A 6,642-nucleotide genomic window follows, 5' to 3' on the forward strand; every position below is an offset into this window, starting at 1 on the left:
GAGAGGCTCTACCTGGAGGATCCCTGGGTGCACTGCTAGGAGCTATTGCTCTGTGCAGGTATGTTAGGGTTTCTGTCCCCTTCCAGAGCTGGGACCAAAATCCTAGGGGCACTCTCTCCTTCTATTGTCTCTGCCACAGTGCCCGACCCATACCTTCCTGAGTCACAGACACAGCTAACGCAAATGGCAGCCCTGCTTGGCAGACACCCAGAGCTTTAATCTGCTCCGCTGGTATTTTTGTTTCCTCAGAGGCGGCTTGCCACTGGGCTCCCCAGTCCCGCATGTGCCCTTTTTTTAAACTAGGAGGCATAGGGACAGAGGCACTGTGCCAGGTGGGGAATAAAACTCCGAAACCCCTAAAACGGCACTGGAGAAAAATGAAGAAGTTAGCTAAGGAGGAGAAGGGGGAGAAGAGGAAGAGCAGGAGGATAAGGAAGAGGGGAAGGAGGAGGAAGGGGACAGAGGAAGGAGGGAAGTGATGCAGGAAGGAGAGGAGAGGACAGAGAGAAGGGGGAGGAGGGGCAGGAGACGGGGTAGAGGACCACACACTTCACTAAAACAGTGGTGAGTGGCAGCAGCAGTGGTCAGTGGGTCTGGTGTTTGGACAAAAGGCACCAGCATATACCTGGCTACCATTGCTTTGGTTTATAAAGAGGCGCCAACTCTGTCAGGTCCACTTTTCTTAACCTTTGAAGAAGGGATCTCAATGGGAAAGGAAAAAAAAAAACAGAAGAATAAAGATACAAAGATAGTAATTGAGCAAATGAAAGTTAGGAATCCTCTGAATCTCCTCAAAACAAACCCACCCCATGATGTCAAGAGACACCCAAGGAAAGCTTTGCTATCTCTTCCGCCATGCCTCCCGCCCCCGCTCGATCTAAGAAAACCTAGACTCAAAGTCAGTGGCCAATGCCCTTTTTATCAGGCTACCCTGTCATTTCCTTCTGGGCCAGCACGGAGTCCCCCATCACCTCCTTCCTTGTTCCCAGGTTCTCCTGGTGATGCCGATGTGATGGAAGGTGTACTCGCAGTCTGACTCATGAGTGACATATTGAGCACCCTCTGGGTTTAAACCAAAGGCAGAAAAGGAGGTCACAGCACTTTAGTCAAGTATAGATAGCTCTCTCCCAGGGAGAGTAGTATTTTTTTTAAAGATCTTATTTATTTATTTTTAGAGAGAGAAGGGAAAGAGAAAGAGAGAGAGAGAGAAACATCAATGTGCGGTTGCTGGGGATCATGGCCTGCAACCCAGGCATGTACCCTGACTGGGAATCGAACCTGCGACACTTTGGTTCACAGGCCGCGCTCAATCGACTGAGCTATGCCAGCCAGGGCTAAGAGTAGTATTTTATCAAACCTTGGCTGACATAAGTAAATGTTTAATCATTTTCTCCATAAACAATTGGCTGTTATGTTTAGAATAAATTGACATCTCCTTTCAATTGTGGTCAGTAGGAAATCATTAAATTACCAATGGATAATTAAGAGTTTGGTCAGGAAGACAGGATCCTCAACAGGTAATTCATCAGAGTGAGTCTAATATGGGGAATTGGTTAAACAAGTTCGGAAGACTATAACATCAGAAAGAGAACAATGAGAGAATGCATAAATAATACCCACAGGAGAAAGCTGCCAGCCTAGTGCTGGGGGAACAGAGGGAACAGGTGGGGTTGTGGGACCTAGGGGCTCAGAGGATGGGGCCCGCAGGGATAAGACTCAGACCTCACTGAGGGCCGTGTCTCTGCTGCAGTGGGTACCCCTGAGGGCTGTGGAGAGGCTGATTCTGAGAGTACTGCATTCTCCGCCTCTTATCATTGCCTGAGAGTCCTGAAGCCTTCTCCAAATGTCAGCGCCCAGCAAATGCAGTGAGGTGAGCAGAAGTGAGCAGACAAGGAAAAGCTGAGCAGACAAGGGAAAGCCGGCCACGTCTGTTTTGCCGCATCAGGCCTCCCCCGGCACAAGGCAAGTGATGATAACTTTGACTATAATTGGGAGCTTTGACTGTTCCCTGTCACTGCACCTGGTAATTCTGGAACGAAGGCTGTGTTTAACAACTCACAGTCACTGTAGTACTTATGAAAACAAATAAAGGAAAATCTTATTCAAATTGAGTCAGGAAGCCCTGAAAGTGTAGCTCTCATGAACACATGACCTATTGTGTTTACTTTACAAATTTGGGCAGAAAGACACTTACTTCACTACCCCAGAAGGAGGGGAAGATTTTCTCCTTGTCCAGCAGTAGCCTGGCAAATGAGATACCACCACACTCAGCCAATGAGAAGCCACACCTACCCTGAACTCTTATTCTCCTCCAGCAGGCTGATTTTAAATAAATTTTATTTATATATTTATTTATTCATTCATTTACTTTTAGAGAGAGGTGAAGGGAGGGAGAAACAAAGGAAGAGAAACATTGACGTGTGAGAGAAACATCAACTGGTTGCCTCTCACACACATACCAACTGGAAACTGAACCCAAAGCTAGGCATGCGCCTTGACTGGGAATTGAACCAGTAACCTTTTGTTTTGTGTGGCGTTGCCCAACCAACCGAGCCACACTGGTCAGAGTTCCAGTGGACTTTTGCTCATGATCACCCCCCGCCCAACTATCTCCTTTTTCTCTGTAACTTTCCCCTCCTTTGTTCTCCAGACTTGCCTGTTTCTCATAGTTTGCGTGTCCCAGATGGCAATTCCTCAGCTATTCCCAAATGAACTCATTTTTGCTGGTAAATAACTGGCTATTTTGAAATTTGATCATCTTTACCCTAAAAGTTATCAGGAAAGTCATGGACTCCCACACACCTATCCTGAGCGAAGAAGAACTGCCCCCACAAAACACAACTGAGAAACAGGGGGAGACAAGAGAGTGACTGCACTATTGCAACCCATGGGCCCTACTTGCTTGGCCTACTAGGTGCAAATATAAAGTGCTTAGCACATAGTAGACACACAATAAATGGCCTGGTTACAGACCCCCAGTGCTCTCACCCCTCCCACAATGCTACACTGACCATTACATAAGAGTGTTAGCACTCCACCTCAACAAAAGATGCTAAAATCCTCAGGTCCCTGTTGTGCCAGAAGGGCCGTCTGAAGGAATACCACTGTTCAGCTTCCAGTTCAAACTTCACAGGACCATAAATGACCTGGGCTCCAGGCCTCCAAGCCCTGGGCCGTTCCCAGGGACTGTCAACAGTGATTAATCCAAATCCGGAATGACTAGCCCTAAACAGCCTCTGGGTCCTTTCATTAACAGGATTGCTTCTCTTATTTGCCCGGTAAAACAGGCCAGGGTCTTGCTGACCCAGGGCTTGTAAATTTTCCCTTCCCCCACCCTCCAACAAATAAACGAAGCGCATTCCTTCATCCGTGCCGTGGGATGCTGTGGAATTCATCCTGAACCCCAGTGATCAGCAAGTGGGGACCCAGACAGAGACCATCTGCACAGCAGTCCCAAGTCAACTCTGGGAAACACAAAACAAAGCAGACTGACATATTCTGGTCTCATTCTTTCTACCCAAATTTGTATCTCTCCACTCCAAATGCAGGCACTATCCCTATCCGGTCCCCTTTGAATCAGCTCTTTACCTTAATATACGCTGTGCCCACCACCACTCGCTGAAAGGCAGAACAGTAAAACCCAACATCCATGAAATGTAGTGATTTGTAGTTGTGCTGAAGCAAGAAATCTGAATTTCATGCTGTGAGGTGGTTGTAAGTGTGAATCAATGAGCCGGGGAGGGAGGCTGTGGGGTCGAATTGCAGAGGCTTCACTGGAGAGTGAAACAGCCCTGAGTTTAAATACTGGCTCTGCCAGGGACGAGCCTGGGGCAACTCTGAACTCCTGGCTCTCCTCCTTAAAGGGAGGGGTCATTTGTACCTTGCAGCGTTGCTATAGGAGCAGGTAGAGGGGCTCAGTAAACAGTGGCTGACCTTAGCATTGTGTTGGTATTCTCACTGATGAGCACACTTGGAGAGCAAGAGTGAGGAAACCAGCCCCTGTGACCTTCCATTAGAGGCAGTTTGGAAAGTGCTGGGGGAGGGGCGGGGGTGGGGTGTGCAGAAAGCAGATCCTGGGCTGGGGAAGGGCAGGAAAGGGTTGAGCAAGGACTAAGGATCACCTTGCTGTGATTATCTACAGATGCCGGGGGTTTTTTTTTTTTAGCGTTTGGACCCTGTATTAATTATCTTTCTCTCCAGCACTACCCCTGTAACGTCTTGGTCATTTCAGGATTCACAGTAAAATCTTTCCAATGATCTAGACCCTCACTTTTCAGCCTCCTCACCCACTCTCGTGGCTAGTGGCTTCCAAACTTGTTTGTCCATGACAAAACCGTATGGGTGACTCAGTGTACACACACATTATGCGTAAACACCCAGGCCTACACATACATAAATGAAATAAACTTTTATACTATGATACTTATCCTTGCTACATGCATTGTGTTCTGCTATTTCCTAGCTTGTTCTACTTCATTTTTATAGATGCACGAGCTTAATTTGGTGATTCACTGAGGAGCTAGGTCTCTCAATTTGAAAAACACTACCCTAGATGTTTTTCATTGCATCTCTCCAGTTTTGGAGATCAGAAAGCTACATTAAGCCCCGCATAATGACATTCCTGTCAACAGAGGGCCACATATAGGTCAATGGTCCCATACGATTATAACGAAGCTGAAAACTTTTTATCGCCTAGTGACATCATAGCTGTCAAAATGTCATAGTGTAGCACAGTGCTTACTGTAACTTTTCACCTTATAAAATTTAAAAGTTTATATAATTTTAAAGTAAACTAAGTTTAATTTATCATTGAAGAAAGAAAATTTAAAAAGTAAATGTCCTGTCGCCTAAGTATGCAGTGTTCACAAAGTCCACAGCGGTGCACAGCAACGTCCTGAGCCTCCCTTCACTCACCGCTCACTCACTGGCTCACCCAGAGCCACTTCGAATCCTGCGAGCCTCATTCACGGCAAATGCCCTGTCCGTACAGGTGTATCATTTTTAAAATCTTTTATACAGTATTTTTTTCTCTGCCTTTTCTATATTTAGATATGTTTGCATATACCAATGATTACCATTGTGTTATAATTGCCTACAGTTCAGTACTCAGTACAGGAACTTGCTGCACAGGTTTGTAGCCTGGGAGCAATAGGCTATATACCACACAGCCTGGGTGTGTACTAGACTGTACAAACTAGGTTTGTACAATGTCCTCTAGTGATGATCAAACGACAAAATCCCAGTGCAAGGCTGTGTCACACTCTCTGATATTTTCCTTTCACTTAAACTTATTGCCTCCACTACTCCGAGTTCAACTCTTTTCCAACCCTACCCAGTGCCTCCCTCCACTCTTACCACCTCTCCCTGCCTTTCACCCCTCATGATGTCACTTTCTCTTTATCTGATTTAGATCACATAGCTCATAATAATAATCTGATTCATTTAATAAATATGAGGTCTGTCCAGAAGGTATCCAGCCACATAATATGAAAAATTGAGACGTTTATTGAAGAAGATACAAGATACAAGAAATATTGCACATAGGACAATGACGCCTCAGTCCCCTTCAAAGTAGGCACTTTGGGACCTCACACGGTTCTCCTAGTCACCATCAGCTGCCTCATCGTATTTTCCTGAATCTAATCAACGGTCTGAAATCCCTTCCCCTTCAAAAGTGACTTTAGTTTTGGGAAAAGCCAGAAGTCACAGGGTGCCAAATCTGGGCTGTAGGGGCCTGAGTCACCTGGGTGATTTGATGTTTCACAAAAAAATTCTGCACAAGATGTGATGCATAAGCAGGCATGTTGTCGTGATGAAGCTGCCAATTACCAGTTGCCCACAGCTGTGGCCTTCTAAATCATCCAAATAGTTTCCATGGACAAATATTCAAGCTTAACGCAAAATCTGATGCACATTTGCTGCTCTACTGACTAGTCATTCTAATGCAACAGCCATGACAGCACACATGTTCACTCAACAGTACCTACCGCTCCCACTGGCTAGTACAGTGAAGTTGTCACTGTTCACATACACACATTCCAGTCCACCCTGCTTGGCTGCCAGGTTACACCAATGTCACATGAACCAATCTCATTATGTTAACAATGGCTGGGCTTTTTCCAGACAGACCCCATAGTCGCCTAGTTTTCCCACTCTGCCAGCACTATTGTGGGTGCTGGAGATACAGCAGTGAACAAAACAAAAGACCCTGCCTGTGAAGAGCTGTTTAAGGGAGGGAAAACAGACAATTAGGAAGTAAACAAGAACAATTAAGCTATTTCGATACAACAGCCAGTGCAAAGGCCTAAGGCAGGAGGGAACCAACAGGTCCCAGGAACAGCACTGAGGCCAGCAAGCCTGGAGCAGAGGGAGGAAGAGGGAGAGGAGGTCAGAAAGAAAGCAAGAAGCCAGATGGTCTCCTAGGCTATTCCATGGGCTTTGGGTTTTACTCTGAATGAGATGGGCTATCATTTAGGATTTGAGGAGAGGGAGCATCCTGATCTGGTTTATGTCCTTAAAAGCCTCCTCTGTTTGGGGAATAGATGGTCAGGAAACCGGGGAGGAGGATGCAGGTTAAGATACTATCGGATTAATTCAGGTGAGAGACAATGGTGGCTTGGGCCAGGGTAGTGGGAAGGAGGT

Source organism: Phyllostomus hastatus, unplaced genomic scaffold, assembly GCF_019186645.2.
Source record: "Phyllostomus hastatus isolate PE091 unplaced genomic scaffold, TTU_PhHast_1.1 phas_scaffold_755, whole genome shotgun sequence".
NCBI classification, from domain to species: domain Eukaryota; kingdom Metazoa; phylum Chordata; class Mammalia; order Chiroptera; family Phyllostomidae; genus Phyllostomus; species Phyllostomus hastatus.